Here is a 26686-nt window from a genome sequence, read left to right on the forward strand (position 1 = left end):
AACAATTGACTCAAAGGTTGCACAATTGGGAACTTGATGAATTTTATCAATAACCAATGGGAACCATGGGCAAACAGCGGAAGGGTTAGTGGTTCTCAAATGGGCGAACAGCGGAAGGGCCAGTGGTTCTCAAATGACAACCTTTCTTATTTCAGCCAACCATCAACACACATGTGAATTCTATTCAAAGAGGTAAATTATAACTTATTATTAGTGTTAAATGTATTTACATTAACATGATTACATTAAGTTATTTAATTAATTTAATTAATCATAAAGTAATTAACCTTGGGCCAATGGAGGACATCAAAGGAACAAAGGGGCACAAAGGGGCCTTGTGCTAACATGTCACCACCCCAAAGTGACACCACCACCCCAAAGTGACGCATGGACTTAGGGTGCCACATCATTAGCCACATGGCAATTGCACAATGATGTTGACATACTACCAAGAGTAAAATTCTTCAATGTGACCCATCTCGACCATGTAGACTTGGATTTCAATAAAATTTATATGGTTGGGAAGCTCCTGATGAGCAAAAGGTGATGGCAAATTCACAAAAGTGTTTTGAGATGAGCAAAAAGTGATGACAAATTCACAAAAATGTTTTGAGTTGAATAAGAAAAGCAAAAATTTGGTATCCATATCCTTAATTAGGCATTAAGGGACTAGGTAGTGTTACATCCCCATCCTTGAAACTTGGTAGAACATAGAATATAGCCCTCACCAAGGTTCTCCTGTCATAGTAATATTTGCGCTTGCACTTGTGGATACAAGTTGAATGCATATAGACACGTGCAAAAGTAACTGAGACCAAGTGCAAGCCCCAAGCGATGACTTCAGTAGAATAGATACCCCGAACTTGTTGCTTCAGCGAAAAAACGGCCAGATTGAATTGACCTAATAATTCCCCGTAATACTAAATATAGGCATTCAATCACAATAAGAAAAAGTTTGTTCCAACCACTAAAAGACATTACTGTTGAAAAAACATACATAATTCAACCTCACTAATGTTGTTAGTGCAATAAAGAACATTACATCTATACCATTAAACTACATTTTAGTGAGTTCATAATTTTTGCGGCCTAGAAAAGAGCAACTCATAAGAAAATGTCGTTAATGTCGCTCTTATTTTCAGGAAGACAAGAACCCTGAAAAAAAGAGTGGCATAACCGGCAATATTATCTTTGAAATGAAAAACGAACGACGTTCACGTGATGCTAAAGCATTCATCATATCAATATTTCAACAAAACAAGTTCACTAAATTAACTTAAGAGCCTTGCTATAATCTAAGGTGCTGTAAACTAATAGCCATTTTGCACTAATTAAACAGATGGCAATGAAGTAGATCTGTCCCCATGAAATGAAATATAATCAGACTAGAAAAGAAAAGGAAAGTAACCAAAGCGCACAACGGAGATCCTCTTGAAAAAATAATATAAATTCATGGCTTTACTCTGAAAATTCATGGCTTTACAACAGTAAAACACATCTAGAATTCATACTATTGATAACAATAATTTGCAGATGACGTTTCAAGGAGTGTGGAATTTGAACAACACTCCATATACTAAAACTTTTTTAATCTAAATCAAACAACAGCCTGCGTGTTATTCTATATGTTTTGAAAATTAAGATTTTGATTTAATAAACAAAAAACAAACTAGTAGGACTTGGTAATAACAGCAACAGAACAAATGACTGCTGCAAAATGCAAACCTACTAGTAAATGTGCATTTAATACAAATTTGCAGTACTAAATCCCAGCAAGTGAACTACAAAATGCGTCCAGTAGCTCAACCTCCAATACATCTTTACTTGGATAGAAACGGTTGGAAGAAGTTAACTGTACCTGTAGCAAGAAGTTCTCATTCATTATACCACACCGGAAAAAGACTTCTATTATTGAACTTAAATAATATAAAGTTCAAATCTGGAATTTAAAAATAAAAATAAAAATATGAGAGCAAATCTGCACACGTTAGATAATGTGGTAAGAAGATTATGATATTTTACATTTCAAAGGACGAAAAGTACCAGTACAGAGTAGTTTTTTCCTAAGAAGTAGTTTTGTTTGTATTATTTAGGAGATTTCAAATGAATTTGGAAATTTATTTTTTAAAATATTTAAAAATTTAAGCATCAAAATACTTCATTATATATTTCACATTGCTAAAATTAAATATTAATAATAATAATAATAACCAACTAAATTATAACTTATTTTAGATTATTATTAATTTAAAAAAATGATATTTAAGTTAAACATGTATACATTAAAAAAACACAAAAAGATTCCAAACCATTGAAATTTACCCCTATTTTACCATGGAGCTTCTTAATCTGTAATTAGGCTTTGTTATAATATCATGGATTATCAATACCTCATGCCCAAAAACCGTCACTCACTTCACTTCAGATGACACTCATTCATATGATATTTTTTTAATTAATCAATTTAATTAAAAGAAAAGAAAAAGCATAACTGTGTTGAAGATAAATCTCAACCTTTAATTTGTGTATACTTTTATGAATATTCTAAAATATTCCAAAATATTCCATGAAAATTAAATCTCTGTCATCCACCTCAAATTATTGATAATTAAATTAAAATTCTAAAAACCTTATTCCAAAATAAAATACATCTCAACATAATTAATAAAAATTTTATTTTAATACCATTAATTAAAGCAACTGAAACATAATCGCTAATACCATTAAAGGCTGTAGTAGAAGTCATGACTACAGCACAGAATTGTATGAAATTTTTTGTTCCATAAACAATATATGTGCAGTGTAATACATATATAAATAGACATAAAGAAATAAATGTCATAATGGGCAAATATCTGTTGTGGTCACCATAAATGAACAGTTAAGAGCTTTGACTAATGTAGTCAGGACTCAGAATAGGTTGAGTCAAACCAACTTGGCCGATTCCAAGTCAGATTTGCCTAAAAACAAGTAGAGTTGGCAGCAAACTATCTGACGTGGCCAATTCCCAATCTGACTCGGCCAAGTCAGACAAGTTGTATAAGTAACAACATCCTTGTTAGGTATTAGACTCTAGATACATGAGCCATTTTCTGTGTTGCGGGAGTTTTTGGAGTGAGAGAATGTTGGAAGCGCAAGTATCGGTGTTAAGCGGGAGTTTTCGAAGCGAGAGAATGTTGGAAGCCCAAGTATGGTTGTTAAGCACAGCTAGAAGCATTGCCCAAAATTGCAAAACATAGCAGATTAGGAGTGAAAATAATACATATTAACCTTGACATGTACGTTTAAAAAATATTATTAAAAAAAATTATTAATTTAATACCATTCAGGCAACTAAGACATACTTGCAAATGGAGTAGTCTACCCAGGCGGAGGAATGGCCCGGTTTCCGTCGCTGCCCGGAAAAACCTCCAGCTCCGGCCGCCGGCAATTCCTCTTCCCTCCGCCACCCTCCGCGAGCTCCGCCCAGCTCCGCCACCCTCCGCATTAATGTCCACGACTGACAGATATCTGACAAACATTCCCATTTCCATCGCGTTTTGCCGCCAGGGAGTTAATTCACCATGGAATTTGAATTTCTCCGCCTGGGATTAACTTCAACTTCTCAGGTTAAGGTTCTTCAGAGATTCAAATGGAGAAACCATGTTGCAGGTCCTCTATCTTATGTCTTCTTACTATGTTTTTGATGCAATGTTCCGGGTTCGAATCCCGCTGCGCTCAGGAGATAACAGCTCCTGCTCCAATGCTTGAATCAGAAAAAGAAGCCCTGTTTTCAGTATTGGGTTCTCTGGTAGGAAGTGACTCGAATGTGAATGATGCCGCATTACTGCATCTTTTTTTTCAAAGCAGGGTTTTATTGAAGTACAGTCACCTTATTTAAGTGAGTGCAAGTATCTAGATCATAGAATTCAAGTAGGTAGGTAGATAATCTGAACGTTTTTGGGCCAGAGAGGCACTCCTTGTGTATGATATTAGGGATTCATTCTGTGATCGTCCTTGTATATAGTCTTAGCAATTTAATAAGAGCTCTTGTCAGATTCTGTTTGGGGCCAATACATTACCAAATAGCACATGCAAAAGCCTCACAATTTCATATAAATTGACCCTGCAGTTTGTAACAAGAACATGACTTCCTGAACCTTGCAAGGGAAGTAGGTAAGAGATCTCATCTTCTAATGTAACAGAACAGGATAATTGATGATTGTACAGGTTACATAGTGTTGAATTGTAAGTAGTACATGTGACAGTGACAACACAAAGTACAGTGTTCAACTATTTCCTAAAAGAAAATTGCTTTAACTTCATATACGAAGATTCTCATGTTTTTCATAAACATTTGTCACCACCATAGATCTGTTCGAGCCTTATATCTATTAAGTACCTGTGAATTAGAATTTGTAGTGTCATGAAATCCCCCATTTGTAAAATCTAATTAAAAATACATTTCTACGGTCTACCTACAGAATTTATGCACTCATCTCAACTCACTGTCACATGAAATCCCCCATCTGTAAAATCTAAATAAAAATACATTTGCAAAGTTTGTACATTGGACTCTTCCAACAAGTTGTTTCCATTATCTCATACGATGGAGAGCTTAATCTCCATTCAATTGGTTGCATTTGCTTCTTCCTTCTCAGAAAACATTTGAAGAAATGGTGCACTCATTAATCATCTTTGTCACAAATTTTTCAAAGTTTTCCAGACTTTCTTTCTCTTGGTGTAGGCCTTGTTTGATATCTTTCAAAGCCTCTTATCCAGACATAGACTGCTCTCTTTAAAAATTTGTATCCAGTAGAGTAGTGCACTGATTGTAGAGATTAGCAATGTCAATACTAGCAGGGGAAACACCCAAAAGTCCAAACATTTTATCCCACACTCGGAGAGCAATGGTCCAGTCGTTTGCTCACCTGCAAACTTTTGCTGGTTTGCAATCATATCTGTAATATGAAAACTTAGTACTGGTATCTCGATTGTCCTCTCCACCAATTCTATGAATCTGATTAGTATCGTTTCTGGGAACGTTTGCAGTTGTTGCACAGAACAAAACACTTCGTGCTTCTGTTAAATGGAAAACAAACCCATGATATCACAAATTCTCAGGCTGGTGAAACATGGGAATTATTAGACTATATATATGGGAAGAAGAAGTACCTTTCGGAATATATTTCCCCTAATGTGCCCCTTGGAAGAAACTAGTAGTAATATATATTTCTGGAATCTGAACCCTAAAGCCTTGGATATTGTTGGTCATAATGACCCACAACACAAAAAAACTCTCTTGGATGTGCAAGAATAAAGCCAGGTCTACTTTCTCAAAGTGTGCTCCATGAAAATATAAAAGCAGAGTTTGAATTATTTTGCAAGTCTGAAAAAAAATTCATTTGTAAATTAATCTGTCATTTGTAAAAAGATGATAGGCATACCAGTTAGCCTGTGCTTTCCTTGATGGCTCTACATGTTGACTTAGTCCTTCAGGTACCTTGAACAATATAATGGCCAAATATCAATGGCATGCATATTTTATATTGCAAAACTCGCTAATAAAATAAGCCAAAAAGAAAAAAGAGCCATGTTTACCATTATACTCTGTTTTTAGGCTTTTATGCAATAAACCATAAACAAATATGGAGTGAATTTGAAAACAAAAACCCACCAAATCAGAAAGCTCAAAAAGGAAAAATACCGAATTTTAAAACTCAATTAATTTTTGAAGAAAATTCCCAACTAACAAATCACAAATGTAGAATGCAAAATACCTCAAAAACAAAACAAAAAAATATAGCGAGGGACAAAAATTTACTACCTCAATCACAGAATCCAAGGAAAAGATGCCATGTACTCTCTTACCAGGGAGTAAAATTATCAATGAAACCAGCCAAACAGATTCACAAAATTAAAATGCAAATGTTATCTATGTAGTCCTTTATTGGGGAATAAGATTATGAACAAATCACAGACAAGCATAAAAGAAAATGCCAAGAATAGCATATCCTTGCCTCTGTGTTTACTGCAATAAAATTATGAATAGAAACTGACTCCCATTTGAGCCTCTTATCCAGATATAGACTGCTCTCTTGAAAAATTTGTATCCAGTAGAGTAGTGGACTGATTGTAGATGTCAATACTATCAGGGGAAACACCCAAAAGTCCAGTCGTTTGCTCACCTGCAAACTTTTGCTAGTTTGCAATCATATCTGTAATATGAAAACTTAGTACTGGTATCTCGATTGTTAAGGTACCAATGCAGACCCAGAGAATGTCTTCAGCATAATGGCCTGGGATAAGAGGGCTGAGCTGGGTTATCCTGGGGAAGCTTTCGTAACATCCAAGGCCAATGAATCCCTAGTACAGGCAAGAAACTGATGAATCACAATTGTTTCTTTCAAATTCTAACAATTTCAAATCCCATTGTGGCCGTTGGAAAGGTGACTGTATCATGAGGACACCATTACTCCCCCCTAGTTCAATCAAGAAATAATCAATGCCCCAAGTGTTGATTGGCAGATACTCCTCCCTCAACTTAATTCCCAGCTTTTGGACTCAATTAAGAGTTTCTTTAGAAGTCATAACTTTCACTTGCTCTCAAACAGTTCAGACCTAATACCAGAAGTCTTCAATCTTTCTACTTTGTCTGTTGTCCTGGGTTTCTTTATGCATTACTAATTGAAAAGGAAGACATTAAAATTGAAAAGGAAGGCACCTGGCCTCATTCCTTTTGACATGTCATTAGAATGGGGCAGACCACAGAAAGAATGGAGCTCGGTGGATGGCTCAATATTGTCAACCACACCAGTGAACCAAGGCCCTGCTAGAGTTTCTTTGACTTAGATGCCAAAATCTAGTCTGCCAAACTCACCTAGGAACTGCACCAGGCCTCATCTTATAAGAAGTCAATGCATACAATCCACTTCGAGGATAGAAACTCCTTTTACAATAAATACAATACAAGACAAGATATGATGGCCCTGAGACTAGGTACCCTTGGTATATATATTGGAGACAAAGGGTAGAGTAATAGCACTCAACCAATCTAGGGTAGACTCTGCAGCTATCTCTGGGTGATAAATGATAAATGTTTATGAAAGACATGAGGATCTTTCTATATGTCAGAATTACTGAGGTTGAAGAATTTTTCTTTTATGTGATAGCTGAACATAGCTCATTTATGTTGTCACCTGTACTGCTTACAATTCTACATTATGCAACCTGTACAATCATCTACTATACTGTTCAGAAATGGAATTTCTATTACATTAAAGGATGAGATCTCTTACCTACTTCCCGGGCATGATCTGGGAAGTCAAGTTCATGTTACAAATTGCAGTGCCAATTTATATGAAATCTTGAGGCTTTTGCATGTTAGGTTTGGTAATATATTGCCCCCAAACAAAATATGGCAAGAGCTCTCATTAAATTGCTATCACTATATGCATAAACTTGCTTCAAGGACAATCATAGAAGAAAATGTTCATAAACTTGCTTCTGGATTTTCATAAACTTGTTAATGGCATCTTCTATGTTATTGGTGGGCTTAAGTTTGGCAATATGAATGGACTCTATACACCCTTATGCTTATGTGAGTTCTATGGATTCTTTCGACCCAAAGACGAATACTTGGCTTAAGACCAAGGCGTTGCCTATGGGGGGTTGTGTGATTGCTTGTACAGTGGTTGGATCCTGTATCTATATGTTGTCGAGTCATGCAGTCAAGTTATCATTCTGGAAATATGTTACAGATACTGATTCTTGGACTAGGATTAAGCAGCCTCCCATTCCATCTCCTCTAAGGATGGACAATGTATTGAAATTCAGCTGTGTTACCATGGGGAGTTTGGTTTATATTATTCAAGTTGGAGGGTCTATTGATGATCTGTTGAGGAGTGGGAGGAATGCACGAGGATTGAAAGAGGGGTTGGTTCTCATTTATGATACCAAATTGCAGGAATGGCAGCGAGGGCCTGATTTACCTTATGTACAAAATGGAGCAGCTTGTGCTGTTGTAGAGTGCTGAAAGTAAAATTCGAATTGATATGACTATTTAGGTCTGCAGGACAGTGCTCACTGTCTGTTGTGGACCTCTTGAAAGCTTGTTGAGGTTAGCTACTATAATTCATTCTCTGAGCTCATCTATATTTATTAAAAAAGCAGAAAATAGTTTTCTCAATAGGTTCTAGTCTCAAGCATGACACTTTGAAGCAGCATGTCAAAGTTCAAACTGGAACTCAAAACGAGGTTCAGGTAAGTGCTCCTGTTGCTTCCTGCAATATATTACCATTGCAGACATGAACAATCCATTGAATACGTTTTCACTGGCTACAGATTTCAGCTATGAAACCAATTAGTAGAATGTTGCTATCCTTATGGATATTTTCCTTAACTACAGCAGCAAGAGAAGTGCAAAGTAATCAAAATGTATGTATGATTACTGGAATATCGATGTTTAATATCCATCATCTGCAGATCTGTATGCTTCATATGTGACCCATCAGAGGCACTATAAGATACAACTTTTAAGATTGCCATGGAACTTCTGTGTGCTCTTTTATTAAAAAATTATGTAATATTGCTAAGTTTTGCTCCTGTAACATTCTAATCCGGTTTCCATCCAGTCTACATGCAACAAAAGGTAAGTTTCTACTGCCTGTCTGATGATTGCTTGGACATATAAGTGGAGAAGTGGTTTTAATGCGTTGGTTGAATTTAAGAGTATTGTACACATATATGCTCTGATTAGAGATCTCTAATTTCAGCTTTTCATCTTAGTGTAGTTTTCATTAGTTTCTGTCTTGATGATTTGGGGAGAAACTAAACTCCACATGCCACAAATATCAGTCACTGAGCCATACAGAGTTACACGGCAAAAACCTTCTTCAAAATTTATGAGAATAAAAGTGCAAACAATGCCTCTATACACAAATTGGGAGCAAAATTCTGTCTTTGTGTTAATTTCAGAAGATTTGTGAATACAATAAACTTCACAGAAATAATATTCAACTCTGGATTCAATCACTATATTAACTCACACTGCAGAAAGTTCTACAGAATCTTTGCAACACAGAAAGATGTTTCATCAATCTCTCTCAGACCTCAGTGTCTACTCTCTGCTTCTCTGGTCCCCATAGCCTCTCTCAGCTATCTATACTCTGCAGCTATTCTATCACCACCCTTTTCTTCTCTCAGACAGCTAATCGTATCTCCGAAGACTGGACTCTTTAGGCCACAGTTTCGGCCATTTCCTGAATCTGAATTACCGTCCTTCATATGTTCTTCAATCTCCAACTTTTCCTGTTCATCCTTTTCCACTTATGTTGGCTATCATGGTTGTCATGAACCTCCATCTGCCTCTCTGATTTGATATAACAAATTCCTTCCATCTGCTGATTAGCTTTGTGTTTCCAGCAAAATTGTCATCAACCGTTAGGTGTCTCATATGTTAGCACAGACCCGAGTAGGCATTCAACTGGATTCCAATTGACTGAGATTTTACGGTCTCTGACGTAGCTCATCTGGCTTATTAGTGCAGATCAGAGTGCACACAGAGGGTTTGGAAGGGCTGGAATTAGGGCCGAACTCGAAATCCTCCTGGTCCGAACGTCCCGGGTTCGAATCCCACCGCTCTCCCAATCCAATATTGCCCCATTCACATGCTGCTTCTTCTACTCCCTGTGTAATCGGCAGGTCGCAAAAGGAGAGCGCCTCCACCTCCTCATCAGATACAGTGTTCGAATCCACATACTCATCTGTGACGGACCAAATTAGAGATTCTTCGAACCGATCTCCCAATGCCATAGGTATGCCGATTAGATGAAATTTAAGCAATACAAGTAGATATTTAAGACTGTCTACGATATTGCAGCCATGAATGCACGACCAAAGCACTAAAAGGGAAGGCCCTTTGTTATATTTCCTGATCCCATGGGTATTGGAAAACACGGAGATCTTAAAACCCTAAAATTTCTGCAAATAATCGACCTTCATTCCAAGAAAGGACGTTCAAAGAAAACATAAACGTAAAGATATAGACACAAAAGCAGATACTCAGAAAAATCTTTCATCCTAAGCGATCCGCATGAAGATCCCTGAATAGGTGTGGTACCACAAGGATCTGGATAAATCCCATTCACATTCGAGTCACTTCCTACCAGAGAACCCAATACTGAAAACAGGGCTTCTTTTTCTGATTCAAGCATTGGAGCAGGAGCTGTTATCTCCTGAGCGCAGCAGGATTCGAACCCGGAACATTGCATCAAAAACACAGTAAGAAGACACAAGACAGAGGACCTGCAACATGGTTTCTCCATTTGAATCTCTGAAGAACCTTAACCATAGAAGTTGAAGTTAATCCCAGGTGGAGAAATTCAAATTCCATGGTGAATTAACTCCCGGCGGCAAAACGCGATGGAAATGGGAATGTCTGTCAGATATCTATCAGTCGTGGACATTAATGCGGAGGGTGGCGAAGCTGGGCGGAGCTCGCGGAGGGTGGCGGAGGGTGGAGGAATTGCCGACGGCCGGAGCCAGAGGTTTTTCCGGGCGGCGATGGAAACCGGGCCATTCCTCCGCCTAGGTAGACTACTCCCTTGCAAATATCATAAAAGGCTGTAGCAGACGTCATGGTTACTACAGATAATTGTATGAAATTACTTGTTCCATAAACAACATAAACAATATATCTGTAGTATAATAAATATATAAGTAGACACGAAGATGGGCAAATATCTCTTGTTGTCACCACAAATGAACAGTTAAGAGTTTTGACCAATGCAGTCAGAATAGGCTGAGTCAGACCAACTTGGCCAATTCCAGCTCAGATTTCCCTAAATCCAAGTAGAGTTGGCAGCAAACAGTCTGACTTGCCGATTCACAATCTGACTCAGCCGAGTCAGACATCTTGCATACGTAACAACATCCTTATTAGGGATTAGACTTTACATACATGAGTCATTTTCTGTGTTCCAGGAGTTTTTGGAGTGTGAATGTTGGAAGGGCAAGTATGGGTGTGCAGAACAGCTAGAAGCATTGCCCAAATTTGTAAAAAACAGCAGATTAGGAGTGACAATAATATATATGAACCCTGGACATGTACCTTTAAAGGATATTTAAATTAAGGAATGTTGAAGAATGTAACTAGTGTCGGCCTTCATAATAATATTTGAATCATAATGTAATATATTTTTCAAAAGAAAGAAAAACAAATTTTATTGTAAAAGAAATTGACTTATAAAGCATGGGTTGCATATCTTCGTTGGCCCAAACATGAAGCTAGTTGCAGTGCACAGTTCTCTACATCTTGCACATAGGAAGATACCGGAGTATCGGAGGGGACCAGCAACACGATGGGATGTGGATCTAGAGGATAGTGAACAGATAGATGACGAGGATCCACCAGATGAGCTACAACATGGTTTAGTTGGATTTATGTTGGTTACTCACGAGAGTGACTCTGACTCAGATAGCAACATTCCCATTGATGGTCCTGATGACTTCATGCAGCAAATGGATGAAGAGGACCAATCATTGAGATTGAGTCCTTGATGTTGATTTTATTTTCAGTGTTCATTATCCATTTTTACTTTTGAGTTGTGACACTAGATATTGATGACCTCACACTGATTCTTGACTCCTCACTCTTAACAGTCTTAACTATTTTTGAGTAATATAAATTTTGAATTTAGTAATATTAGTATCACTATATACTCTATACTAGAACCCCTCTTAGGAACCCCTTTTAGGTCCCCTGTTGGTTTGAGTGGTAACAGGTCCTAGTTTGCTGGTTGATGCTTCCCCTTCATCCTTATCTAAAGGAATCTCAATGACAGGTTCCTTGTTGCTTCTTGTTTTGTAAGGGACCATGATAGCTCCTGTAATCCACCCATAGTAATAATAAACCATATTAAACCAGTTAGCAGATTCCAATAACAATAAAAGTGTATCATGATATGCCTTGTTAAAATTCTCATCTATGTATTCTTGATAATGTAGACATGGTCGTTAGCTAGCAAAGCGTTTAGGGCTCAAGCCCCAAAATCATTCCAGCAATAAAGCTCTAGCAGCACCAGGTTGATGCTCACTTATTGAACCTATAGGGACATATGCGAGAGAGGGAAAGTTCCTAAGGGAGCAAATATTCAAGCAAATTCTGGCTTGTTTAGTCGTTTCAATGCTAAGGCAATGTGATTACCACATGTTAAGACAAACAACTCCAGAAAAATCCCATGCCTTCTATTATAAGTGTCCTTTAACGCATGGTAAGCCGAGGGCTTATTTAGGCACAAAGGACTATTGAGATTCGAGAATTATCTCAGAAGTCTGTAAAAAATTAAAATTGTTTGCAGTGAAAAACATGGAAGATGAGAATAGACGTCAGAATCAACATAACGACAACTAAGTATAACCATTAGAAATCCTAAGGCTAGTTCAGAATCTCGGATTAGTGAAGCGATCTTGAATGTGGGGCAAGTGCTCTAGTTCAGCCGAGGCAAGTGTATCTATACTCTGATCAAAGGTGGGGTTGTTGATGTTGGCTTGTTCCCCTTCTCTAATACATACAAGCCTCACCACAAGAGTAAGAAAGCTAAACCAACAAGGCCAATGCCACCCACTATTGTAATTGTGGGAAATAAAAGGGGAGTGTCCCATCAAAATTCCTTAAACGAACAAAATTGAACTTGCTAAGATGGTGAAGGGCTTGCTTACCTATCCACAAGTGAGTGGTTGGCACTTGGCAAGTATACAAGTCAATGGTGACATAGCTATCACATGTGAGGTTGACAATTAGGGAACCGTGTGTCGGGCCTATTGGAGTAAGCACTTGCACAACTATGTGCAAATGGTGTTCAAAGAAAGTGAAAATTTGAGTTTATAACTCACGAACTAACTGTTAGCACGCATTTCAAAAGTTAAATGTCACATCACATTGGTGGGAAAATGGAGTGATGTATCAATGGCAAGGACAGATCTTTTCTAAGAAAAATATCTATAGAGCAAAATCTTCCACGGGACACATTATTGAAGAAAGAAGATCCTGCATTGGCATAGGAAAATGATATCCTGCAACACATCAACACAAAAAAGTTTTCCTTAGTGACACATCGGCAAGAGTTCAAGATTTCCAACAATGTGTGGTTGGAGAGAATCTTTCTTGTCACAAAAAGAACATCATTGAATAATGTTTCACTAAGGAAATTCCAGTGTTCCAAGAGGACGCATCCCCCAGGGTAGGGTGCACGCACCCCCCGCACCCGGGATGTCTAGGGGTGCATTTCCACACGCACCTTTTTTGGGGAGTCATGGAGAGACGCAGGAGGATGTGTTTCCCCAGTGTGGGGGGCACAACTTCCCATAAGGGGTGCTTCTAGGCATCCCCCCTCAAAAGGAATAGGCTTTCCTCTAAGAGCGCAGAGAAGCTAGTTGCAGTTCACAATTCTCTACATCTTGCACATAGGCAGACATCGGAGTATCGAAGGGGACCAGCGACACGATGGAATGTGGATCTAGAGGATAGTTGTTAGGTTATGGTATGTTCTATGCGTATAACAGTTTACTTCTTTTTCTTATTATATTCCACAGATTCGCAATGACATGTACATAAAGTATAGTACAGATAGAACATTAAACGATCAACAGAAAACAAGCCATGACAAGAGACACAAGATGTGGCGGCTAGCCAGGGACAAACCCCACAATGTGTGGGGAAACCCTTTGATCAAATCTTCTTTTCTCTTCAATAATTCAGCAGAGAGAAATAGTACAATAAATCTAATTTATATCAGCAGTAGCAAACCCTAGATCAGCAGCATTAGCATTAGCGGCTTCACCATCAAAACTAGGGCAGTCGATATCTCACAAACCGACCGTCGGATCGACTTGATTCCACCACCAAAAGTTGCAGCCTTTAGAGGAGGTTCAGATGAACCTACAGCGCAGTGCAGATGAGATCTTCTGGCCCACGCAGGTCAAACTTCACTTCTGCAGTTGCAGCTTCAGTTTCAGCAGCTTCCTTCAAACTAGGGCAGTGGATATCTCGCAAACCAACCGTCGGATCGGCTTGATTCCACCGCCAGAAGTTGCGGCTTTCAAAGGAGGTTCAGATGAACCTACAGCGCAGTTCAGATGAGGAGATCTTCTGGTCCACACAGGTCAAACTTTACTTCTGCAGTTGCAACTTCAGTTTCAGCAACTTCCTTCAAACTAGGGCAGTTGATATCTCGCAAACTGTCCGTCGGATCGACTTGATTCTATTAGGATATTCCGACACATAAGAAATAGTTAAGTACAACTTGGTCTAGTATAGAGTTAGGTAAAGTGTGTTTCTTTACCTTGTACATTTTGTAACTTACAATCTGACGGTCACGATATGTAGTGATCCGACGGTTCATTCTCTCCTCGGTATTACTGACACTTGATCCGTGGCTTGACACCCGATTGGTCCATGATTTCTATTTAAAGCGCATGGAGGGTCATTTGTAGGGTAATCCGTGCATGAGAGAAGCTTATGTAAATTTTCATTCTTTTATTAATAAATTGCCTGAAGTGGCCGCGTTGGCTCAGGTCGTGGACTGTTTCCCTCTTTGAGGGTTTTAACCACATCAAAAATACTGGTGTATTGATCTGTGATCTGGTTGTGAGTGGTGTCCTTTGGTGTTCTGTCTGAGGAACTTACCCTGTAAATTCCTACATGGTATCAGAGTTATTTGAGGGTCGCGTCTGTTGGTGATCCAAATCTGAAGCCGGTAGAACTGCATCCGACTGCCGTTTCCTAGATCTATTGTTTCTGACTGCTTTCGGGCCGAGAGGACTGCTCTGTTGTGTTGGGAGCATCTGTTCCAGTGAGGAACCCTTTTTGTTTCACGCGAAAAGGTTTCTGGTAGCCCTAGCTGCGTCATTTTTAAGATCTGGAAGTATACAGTGTTTATTTGCAGTTTACAGTTATTTTCTCTCTGTTTATTTCGGTTTCGGTTTATTTAGCTTTTTTTATTACCGGATCTATACCTTTCATTTCTGCGTATGCTCTTTGCCCTGCGACTCTGTGCGATCTGGGCAAATCAGAAACAGAAAGGAAGGATTTTTCTCATGTGTATGCTCTTTTCCCTGCGCCTTAGTGTGATCTCGGAAAATCAGAAACATTGAGGAAAATATTTAGTTTCCGGCTAAAGCTAACTTTGAGCCACAAGGTTCATTTTTGAAAATATTTAGTTTTTCGGCTAAAGCTAACTTCGAGCCGTAAGGTTCGTTTTCTTTGCATGTCTGTGTTGGGTTTTGTGTTTTTTTGTTTTGTAGGGAAAAAGAGCTTTCTCAAAGCAAGCACGCAACCCAAAGCATCACCCCCCTCTCTCTCTCTCTCAAATTTTTTGTATAGCTCAATTGGTTCAAAGCTATTTTAAGAGAGTAGAGGTCTTGGGTTCAAATCTCCATTTTTTGGGGGCGAATTTTTTCATTTCCGCACATTCCCGCACTTCGTCGGCGACTTCAACAACTTTTTTTCAAAAAGCCATAACTTCTTCATCTGGAAGCCGTTTTTAGAGCCGTTTTTTTAAACCAGCCTAATTTTTCGAGATCCATCCATTGGAACACTTAGTTTCAGCATCTTTAGCTTCAGTTTCCGTTGAAATGGAAAGTCAATACCAAGTTACCCTTGACAGCACCAACTACTTCCAATGGTTGTCCTACATTGAGGATTTACTTAGAAGTAAAGGTCTCTACAGAATAGCCTCAAGCCAAGAAAAGAAACCGAAGGATGAAGATAAGGCTGCTAAATGGGAAAATAGGCAAGATCAAGCACGTGGATTGATAGGGATGTCTATTTCTCCAGATCTTAGATTCCAAATTCCAGAACTTGATACTCCTGATGAAGCAATGAAACAAATCAATAAAGTTTTTGGGATTAAAAATGAACTTAGAGCCCATCAACTTGAAAATGAGTTGCTTACATTGGACCCTAATAATTTTTCTTGCATTGAAGATTTCTTGTCCAAGTTCAAGACCCTTAGATATCTCTTGGAAGGTGTTAAGGTTAAGAAAGAAGATAGTAACTTTATCTATTCCATTCTTACTAAGTTGGGACCAGCCTACTCAGTGTTTGTTTCCACCTTCCATTCTACAAGAGAAGCCTTCATTTCTCAAGGAACAGACTACAAGTCCCCTTCCTTTGACTCTTTTTGTGATTCTTTAATAAGAGAACAAGAAAAACTCTTACACCTTGGTCTTCTTAATCTTGGAAACTCTTCCAAGAAAGCGTTAGCCGCCCAGCAGCAACCAAATTCAAAGAATCCTAAGAAGTGATATCCTAAAAAGAATGGTCCTAAACCAAACAAGGGTCCTAAGCAATCTCAGCCTCAAAATGAAAAATCATTTCAACAAAATGATAAGACAAATAAAAACAAATGGAAGAAGACTGATAGACATTGCAACTTTTGTAATCGAGATGGCCACTTAGAATCCAAATGCTTTAAGAAGATGGAAGCCTTGGAAGCAGCGATGAAGAAACATAACATCCATTTGGAGCATTCTTCACCTTCAACTTCATCTTCAGGAATGGCACTTTCTGCATGTGGTTGTCAATCATCTCGGTCTGGTTATGCATTAAATGTATCTTCTTCTTCTCATTCTCATGAGTGGCTCATTGATTCTAGAGCTTCTTATCACATGGCCAAACACAAAGCCATGTTTTCTTCTTTAAATGATTGTAACACCAAAAATATATATGTTGGTGATGATAGATCTCTTAGTGTTGTAGGGACTGGAACTGTTCATCTAGACAATGGTCAGTTTATTGATGTATTATGTGTTCCAACCTTATCCTGCAACCTTCTATCTATATATCAGATAACTCATTCAGGTGAAGGTAAAATCGTTGAATTTTCACCTCATGATGTTGTAATCAAGGACTTAAGAGATCCTAAACAGATTTTGGCTACTGGCATTGCTGATCATTCTACAAGGTTGTATAAGTTTCACAACTTTGGGTCATCAAATCTTCCCTCAGTATTTGTTGCTCATAACGATGAAGTGAGCAAACTTTGGCATGAGCGATTTGGTCACTTAAACTATCGCTCCCTTCAGCATCTATGTAAAGAAAATATGGTGATAGGTCTTCCTATGGTATCTTGCAGAGATGGTGTTTGTTCCGGATGTGTAATCAGAAAACATCATCGGGACAGTTTTGAAAAACGTGCCTCTTGGCACGCCTCAGCCCCTTTACAGCTTGTGCATAGTGATTTATGTGGTCCACTTCCTGTTGTTTCATTCTCTGGCTGCAAGTATTTCTTAACTTTCATTGATGATTTCTCCAGACGCACTTGGGTATACTTCTTAAAACTCAAGAGTGAAGTATTTAACACATTTTTGGCCTTCAAAGCCTTTGTTGAAAAACAATCTGGACATCAAATTCTTAAGCTAAGATCTGATAATGGCGGAGAATATGTTAAAAACACATTCATCAACTTTTGCACTGAGAATGGAATTCAAATGCAACATATTGTTCCATATACTCCACAACAAAATGGTGTAGCTGAAAGGAAGAATCGCACCTTAAAGGAAATGGCTAATTGTATGCTACAATCTAAAGGACATGGTCTTAGTTTTTGGGCAGAAGCAATTAACTGTGCAAATTACATAATAAATCGCACTCCTACTAAGGCTTTAAAGAATATCACTCCAAAGAAGCATGGAGCTCAATCAAACCAGATGTAAGTCACTTTCGTGTTTTTGGAAGTGAAGCGTGGGCCCATATTCCAGATGAAAAGCATAAAGCTTTAGAACCTAAGAGTGAAAAATGTACTTTTGTTGGATATTCTGAAGATGTCAAACGCTATAGACTTATTCCATTTAAGTCCAAAAATGTTATCATTAGAAGAGATGTAAAATTTGATGAAAATATATCGGCATGCGAGCCTAGTCTGGCGGATGTGCCACCTCTCCCTATCTCTTCTACTTTTGAAAACATTTCTTCTTCAGATGATGAAAGTGAGGATGACAATCCTCCCCCACCATCTCAGGATCCTCCTTCAGCTCCTCAGCTTCCAAAATGGGTTCGTGCTACTCGAGATGCAGCAGGTGATCTTGTCGGTGATCCTACAAATCAGCGACGCACACGTTCTCAGTTTGACAGAGCCTCTTCTTTACTGCCTCAAGCTCCAATAAATTATGATCCTGACACCTTTGTAGAAGCTTCAGGCCATCCAGATTGGGAAGCAGCTATGAATGAAGAATATCATTCATTATTGGCAAATGATACATGGGATCTTGTTCCCCTACCAAAGGGACGAAAACTTGTTAGATGCAAATGGGTTTACAGAACCAAGTATGGACTAGATGGGAAAGTTGATAAACATAAAGCTCGACTTGTTGCTAAAGGTTTTTCACAGGTTGAAGGCATTGACTACACTGAAACCTTCTCCCTTGTTGCCAAAATGAACTCTATCCGCCTTGTTCTTTCCCTTGCTGCCTCGTTCAAATGGGAAGTCCATCAGTTGGATGTTAAATCTGCCTTCTTGCATGGGGACTTGCATGAAGAAATCTACATGGAACAACCCATTGGCTTCATAAAAACAGACTCCAGCCTTGTATGTTGACTTAAGAAATCCCTTTATGGTCTCAAGCAAGCTCCTCGAGCTTGGTATGCCAAAATGGATAGCTTTCTTTTAGACTCTGGCTTTTCTAGGTGTCATTCTGACAATATTGTTTACACCAAGAAAGTGGGCAAGTCTCTTATCATTCTTGTTCTTTATGTTGATGATCTTATCCTTACCGGTAGTGATCCCAACCTTATAAACCATGTGAAGTCCAGCCTTAAAAAGAAATTTGAAATGACAGACTTAGGACACTTACATTATTTTCTCGGTCTTCAAGTCTTGCAATCCAAGGAGGGTATTTCCCTTTCCCAGTCCAAGTATGCATGTGATATTCTACGCCATTTTCACATGGAAGATTATAAGCCAACCCCTTCTCCCTTCCAGTCTGGAGTCAAACTTTCAGTCACTTGTACTTCTCCTGAAGTTGATGCTACCTTATACCGTCAACTTGTAGGAAAACTTTTGTATCTAACCCATACTCGTCCTGACCTTTCCTTTGTTTTTGGCCTTGTTGCTCGGTTTATGCAAAACCCACGTGAAAGTCATTAGAAAGCAGCCAAAAGAATACTTCGTTATGTTCGAGGTACAGTTCAGTTTGGGATTCATTACAGTGCTGAAGCATCTCCTCTATTGGTTGGTTTCACTGATTTCGATTGGGCTGGTGACCCTGATGATCGGAAGTCTACTGCAGGTTATGTGTTCACTCTTGGTTCAGGACCTATTACATGGGCTTGCAAGAAACAAGGTGCCATTTCCCTTTCTTCAGCAGAAGCAGAATATCGTGGTGCCGTAGAAGCTAGTAAGGAAGCCTTGTGGCTTCATCAGATCCTGTCAGAGTTTGGCTTTCAGCAGCAGCATTCGACTACACTTTGGTGTGATAATCAAAGTGCCATTCAGCTATGCAAAGATCCATTCCAACATCGGCGCAGCAAACACATTGAATTGCACATGCACTTCATCAGAAAGCTCATTCATGACCATGTTCTTGAAGTGCAATATTGTTCAACAGATGATCAAGTTGCAGACATCTTTACAAAGGCTCTCACAGAGGCGAAGTTCACTAAACTTCGATTTATGGTTGGAGTTCAGGAAGTTGCCACTAAGGGAGGATAGGCTCTAGTGCCTCCTTCCTTCTCCTATTTGTGTCATATTTGTAAATCCTTCAATCCTATCCCAATTTGTTCTTAAGGGGGGATGTTAGGATATTCCGACACATAGGAAATAGTTAAGTACAACTTGGTCTAGTATAGAGTTAGTTATAGAGTTAGTTCAAGTGTGTTTCTTTACCTTGTACATTTTGTAACTTACAATCCGACGGTCACGATATGTAGTGATCCGACGGTTCATTCTCTCCTCGGTATTACAGACACTTGATCCGTGGCTTGACACCCGATTGGTCCATGATTTCTATTTAAAGCGCATGGAGGGTCATTTGTAGGGTAATCCGTGCATGAGAGAAGCTTATGTAAATTTTCATTCTTTTATTAATAAATTGCCTAAAGTGGCCACGTTGGCTCAGGCCGTGGACTGTTTCCCTCTTTGAGGGTTTTAACCACGTCAAAAATACTGGTGTATTGATCTGCGATCTAGTTGTGAGCGGTGTCCTTTGGTGTTCTGTCTGAGGAACTTACCCTGTAAATTCCTATAGATTCCACCACCAAAAGTTGCAGCCTTCAGAGAAGGTTCAGATGAACCTATAGTGCAGATCAGAAGAGGAGGTTTGATGGTCCATGCTAGTCAAAGTTTGGATCTGTAGTTGCAGCTTCAGTGTCAGCAGCTTTCGGCTTCACATGTGTGAGAGAGAGACCATTTTCTATGCAGTAGAGAAGAGACTCTTTTCTGCGCAGTAGAGAGAGAGAGGGATGTGATGAGATGAGTGAGTGAAAATGAGGAAAAGTCCTCCTGTGTTTATACACAACTGTTGATGTTTGAATAGATGCGACTGTTGGGCTTCAGAGCCTACATGAGTTGTAGGTCAGCTTGATAATAATTCCATAATCAAAATAAATTCATATCTCCATGAATACTTATCGGAATCAGATGATCTTTAGATCAATCCTACACCTTTCGATGAAAGGAATCTAATGTACATATTATCAGCCATGAATAAGATGACCCACATGAAGTTTGGCCCTAGTTGCCACTTTTAACACTCCCTCTCAACTAGGGAGAACTTCATCTGCAATCTGTCTGTTGGTCGCTACTATTCATCCATCAAATGCACTGCCCTGTACATCTTGACCCTTGACCTGCTCTGCTCTATTCTGCCTGTTTTGCTTTGTCTTGTTCTACCCTGCACTGATCTGTACGGCTCTGCTTTGTTATGCTCTGCTCTGCTTTGTTCTTTTCTGCTCTGCTTTAGTCTGAATTATGAAGAAGAAGAAATGATCAAGGATGTATCATACTGACTCAAAGTCAATCTCAGAGTATGTACCACTGGTCCCAGACCAGTCTCAACCAACTCGAAGTCAACGTCATAGTGAGTACAACTCCTACCACTGGTCCCAGACCAGTAACATCCTCCACTGACTCAAAATCAGTCTCAGAGTGCGTACCACTGGTCCCAGACCAATAACAACCGACCCAAAGTCGGTGTCATAGAATGTACCACTCCTACCACTGGTCCCAGACCAGTATCATTGATCCCAGACCAATGGAGGTCATCCTAGCGTAGGGAGTACGGTAAATACAACGATGCGTCCATCGGTACTACTATGGTCCCTAATTTCATTTCCCTGTTCATTGATCAGATGAGAGGTACTTGCCATGAGTCCTAGACTGCATGGGTAGGATGTCTCGACAGGAGAACTTAATCAATCCCGTTCTCACAGGAGAACACATCAATCCTGCTACAATCGCCATGGAGAACACATCAATCCAGGCCGCCATGGAGAACACATCAATCCAAGCCTCAGAGGAGAACACATCAATCCTTCTACAATCGCCATGGAGAACACATCAATCCAGGCCTCACGGGAGAACACATCAATCCTGCTACAATCGCCACGGAGAACACATCAATCCAGGCCTCACAGGAGAACTAATCATCCTGCTACACAGGAGAGCGAATCATCTTGTCCCACAAGAGAGCGAATCATCTTGTTCCAGTGCGCACCACTAGGGGAGGGTGAGTTACCTTGTGGTCATATGTTGCTCCAGTAAGAACCGCAAGCCCTTAGAGCTCCCGGAGCTCAATGTATGCAACATGCAGGACCCTTGTACAAGGGTTTCTTGACAACTCCAAGTCGTTTGGGAAAATCACAAATTAGATCTTTCCTCGAGGCTTTGACAAGGTGTATCGACCTGTACATCATCTTAATGCGATGTGAGCCTCCTTGCTCATCGACTTATCATATCACAGATGATGTCTATCTACTGGAGCAATCGATGAATACGATATTCCTCAATAATCAAATCCCACCTCTGCTTGTTACAGAGAATCACAGTGGCATGTGTTCAAACAGCTCACTGAAGAGCTTCCCCAACCAGGCAGCTTCATACGAGATCATACTCGTAGATATGTATCTGGTCTCGGCGGTGCTTATGGCAACCGACTTCTGCTTCTTGCTCATCCATTATATCGACGCAGAATCCAAAGAGAAACAACACTAAAAATGCTCCAGTGATCCTCCACACTACCTGCCTAATCAACATTCGAATAATTATGCAGTTTCATATTTCCAGCAATGTATCTCAATCCATGAGAGATTTTGTCTTGAAGACATCTCAAAAGATTCTTGGCACCAATCTAGTGAGGCTCAACCAAATATGATCTCATAATGCTAACTGCAAAACATATGTTCGGATGGAGTTTCACCAAGAACATTAACGCGAATGAGTTTTTGAAACTCAGAGGCATTTCCCAAATCTAGTCCAACATCACTACCATATAACTTCTGAAAGTTAAGATACTCGAGGTAATCACAGGCTTGCTATCCATCATACCAAATATCTTCAAAATCTTCACCACATATTTTCCTTGAGATAAGAAAATTTCCCTTGGCTTCTGTCACACTTCATGTCCTTGGTTCTTCATTTCAAATTCAGAAGCCAACTCCCTCTTACATTTGTGAATGAGAGGGTATGCACCTGTTAGAAAGAGGTCATCCACATACAACACCAGTATGAGAGGCTTGTCATCTTCAACCTTAAGGTAAAGGTTAGGATCGGCTTCACTCCTAGTGCATCCCAACTTCATCAAGTAGCTATCGATCCTCTCATACCATGCTCGGGATGCTTGCTACAGCCCATAGAGAGCCTTCTTCAACCTGCATACATGAGATTTTCAATCATAAATCTCAAATCCTTCGGGTTGCTCCACATAGACCTCTTCTTTAATCGAACGATGCAAAAACGCGGTCTTGACATCCATCTGATATAGGTTCCATCCTTGTGAAGCCACAAGGGCTATGATCAAGCGGATGGTCGTATATCTAGCAACAGGTGCAAATATCACATCATAGTCTATACCTTCCTTCTGGGAGAAACCACGAGCAACAAAACGAGCCTTATACTATTCCGAACTTCCATCTGCTGCAACTTTATCTTGTAAAGCCATTTGGAAGTAACAACTATCTTGTCCTGGGGTCTGGGAACTACTTCCCAAACATCATTCTCCATAATAAACTCATATTCTTTGGTCATAGCATCCTTCGATACTTGATGCTTGATGGCATCCAAGAATGATAAAGGCTCATTTTGTATGATCGTGCTCATGATGGTCAGGTATCCCTGATACCTATTAGGTTTCTTACTTTCACGGAAGGTTCCTCGGGGTGCAGCATGTCCTTCAACATCATCAAGTATCCCCCTAAGCCATGAAGTCCTCTTCCTAGAAGAGGAAGGCTCAGGTGGATAAATAGGATCCATGGGTTCCTCCACATCAGGCATTGTTATGTCATCTACCCATAGAGACAGCTTCCACAATCGTACGGTTCTTCCTTTCTGCCACACCATTCTGCTCAGGAGTATGTGGTGTAGTAGTCTCCCTCTTAATGCCAGCCTCAGATATGCCTGAGTGAACCAACTGTAATATATCGGAGGTCTTGCTTTGGCTTGAGGGGAATGGTCCCCTTTTGAGCTTTCCTTCGGCACATCCCGAACATACACCTTCTTTCTCTACTCAGAATTTGGGCATCCCTGTCACCATTTGTCTTACATCGGGTAGAGCTTTGTAATGAAGGTGGGCAAACCTCCGATGCCAAAGTTTGGACTGAAGAGTTGTGTCACAAGACATGACACCTAGCGGACTTCCATCGACCTGATATAAAGAATCAACTCGAAACCCAAGAGTGAAAGGCATCTTTAACATTATTTTTCCATATACGTACCTTGCCATTGCTGAAGGTTACATTGTAGCCTTTGTCTTCCATTGCCCAGATGGACACCAGGTTCTTTTTGAGGTCAGGTGCATTTAATACATCTTGGAATTTCTAGCCTTCTTGAATGGTTGTCCTCTTCCTTGATTCCCAGCTCTCCTCTTACCTTTGCTATTGAATTTGTCATTCCTTTGATTGCCATCAGAGGGATTTTGATCATCATCCCGGTGTGAGTCCTTGCTATAAGGGCACTCCCTAGCATAGTGACCTGTTTTATCGCAAATATAACATCATCTTTTTCTTCCACCCTTAGATCCAGCGTTTCTAGCAGGAGGACCTTTAGGTATGGGCATTTCTTGCTCTTCTACCCTTGTTTCTTCTTGAATGCATCTAGCCATTAATTCCTCGAAACCATGAATTATATTATTGTTCAGAAGAGTAGTCCTGAACACGTACCATTCAGATGGTAATCCTCCAAGAGTCGTGAGTGCCATTTCTCTGTCAGTAATAGTTTCCCCAATAGATAGGAGATCGTTCTTGATCTCAGGGATTCTTAAGAAATATGCTTACATGCTCTCATCTTTGCCCTTATGAATTTCCCTCAGTTTATTTCAAAGAGACAAAACTTGATTTGCATCATTAACTTTAAATATACTCACTAGTCTATCGTAGATTTCCTTGGAGGTGTCCAGTTCAGAGATGTAAGCCACCAAGTGCTTGTCGATAGAGTCCCGGATGATCTTCTTTATTTTGACTTCTCCGTTTTTCCATTTGTTCCAGGCAGCAGCCGATGCATTTGATGGAGGCTCAACAATATTGCCTCTTATATGGTTCAGCACTCCTTGATCTTCTAGGGTTAGATCGATAGACATCTTCCATCCGTGATAGTCAGCTTTCTCACAGAGCTTGTCTTCGACAAGAAAGAGTGTTAAGGACCCCATAGTTCTTTTAAGATAGCCTTGCCAATCTTCTCTTCAATGATTGCTCTTGCTCTTGCTCGGGCTTTGTCTTCACCTCAACTCTGATCCCATGTTAAGTTATGGTATGTTCTATGCTTATAACAGTTTACTTCTTTTTCTTATCATATTCCACAGCTTAGCAATCACATTTACATAAAGTAAAGAGCAGATAGAACATTAAACAATCGACAGAAAACAAGCCAAGACAAGAGACATAAGATGTGGCGGCTAGCCAGGGACAAACCCCACAATCTGTGGGGAAACCCTTTGATCAAATCTTCTTTTATCTTCAATAATTCAGCAGAGAGAAATAGTACAATAAATCTGATTTATATCAACAGTAACAAACTCTAGATCAGCAGCATCAGCATTAGCGGCTTCATCATCAAAACTAGGGCAGTCGATATCTCACAAACCGACCGTCGGATCGACTTGATTCCACCACCAAAAGTTGCAGCCTTCAGAGGAGGTTCAGATGAACCTACAGCACAGTGCAGATGAGGAGATTTTCTGGCCACGCAAGTCAAACTTCACTTTTGCAGTTGCAGCTTCAGTTTCAGCAGCTTCCTTCAAACTAGGGCAGTCGATATCTCGTAAACCGACCGTCGGACCGGCTTGATTCCACCACCAAAAGTTGCGGCTTTCAGAGGAGGTTCAGATAAACCTACAACGCAGTTCAGATGAGGAGATCTCCTAGTCAACGCAGGTCAAACTTTACTTCTACAGTTGCAGCTTCAGTTTTAGCAGCTTCCTTCAAACTAAGGCAGTTGATATCTCGCAAACCGTCCATCAGATCGACTTGATTCCACCACCAAAAGTTGCAACCTTCAAAGGAGGTTTAGATGAACCTACAGCGCAGATCAGAAGAAGAGGTTTGATGGTCCACGCTGGTCAAAGTTTGGATTTGTAGTTGCAGCATCAATTTCAGCAACTTTCGGCTTCACATGTGTGAGAGAGAAAACCTTTTCTGTGCAGTAGAGAAGAGACTCTTTTCTGCGCAATAGAGAGAGAGAGATGTGATGAGACGAGTGAGTGAAAATGAGGAAAAGTCCTCCTGTATTTATACACAACTATTGATGTTTGAATAGATGCCACTATTGGGCTTCTGAGCCTATACATGAGTTGTAAGTCGGCTTGATAATAATTCCATAATCAAAATAAATTCATATCTCCATGAATACTTATCGGAATCGGATGATCTTTAGATCAATCCTACACCTCTCGACGAGAGGAATCTAATGAACATATTATCAGCCATGAATAAGATGACCCACATGAAGTTTGGCCCTAGTTGCCAATTTTAACAATAATGAACAAATAGATAATGAGGATGGACCAGATGCGCTAAAACATGGTTTGGTTAGATTTATGTTGGTTACTCACGAGAGTGACTCTGACTTAGATAGTGACATTCCCATTGATGGTCCTAATGACTTCATGCCGCAAATGGATGTAGAGGACCAATCATTGAGATTGAGTCCTTGATGTTGATTTTATTTTCAGTGCTCATTATCCATTTTTACTTTTGAGTTGTGACACTAGATATTGATGACCTCAAACTGATTCTTGACTCCTCAGTGTTAAGTATTTTTGAGTTATATAAATTTTGCATTTAGTAATTTACTATTTTAGTGTTCAAACTTCAATGTCTAGTATATAGTATATAGTGATACTAATGCACTAAAGATAGAATCTCATGGTATGGATGAATGAAGAGTATGTCCTATGAATGATGTATGTATCAAAATGAATGATGAGGATGGATCAATGTATGTCCTTATTTAATTCAATTATGAATTTAAATTTTATGTGTGGATCAAATTTCAATGTATTA

The 26686-nt window shown here is 39.5% G+C and overlaps 1 protein-coding gene and 1 pseudogene across 2 annotated transcripts in view; one reads left to right on the forward strand and one right to left on the reverse strand.

Moving 5' to 3' along the window:
* Positions 1–1431: 1431 nt before the first annotated feature.
* The window catches only part of LOC149195680 (uncharacterized), a 65361-nt gene continuing 40106 nt past the window's right edge, over positions 1432–26686 (reverse strand). Inside the window, exons 2-3 of one of the 2 annotated variants that reach the window (XR_016254611.1) lie at positions 5427–5482; positions 1432–1858 (exon numbers count right to left, since the gene is read on the reverse strand). The gene's annotated coding sequence lies outside the window, so the exon portion shown is untranslated. The remainder of the gene's footprint in view (positions 1859–5426; positions 5483–26686) is intronic. The other variant, XM_089405403.1, reaches the window with a different exon arrangement.
* Positions 7553–8014, forward strand: LOC149195681 (F-box/kelch-repeat protein At5g26960 pseudogene; annotated as a pseudogene).

The sequence above is a fragment of the Pinus tabuliformis genome, chromosome 2_2 (assembly GCF_031772625.1).
Source record: "Pinus tabuliformis cultivar Carrire ecotype Pingquan chromosome 2_2, CPIR1, whole genome shotgun sequence".
Classification (NCBI taxonomy): Eukaryota; Viridiplantae; Streptophyta; class Pinopsida; order Pinales; family Pinaceae; genus Pinus; species Pinus tabuliformis.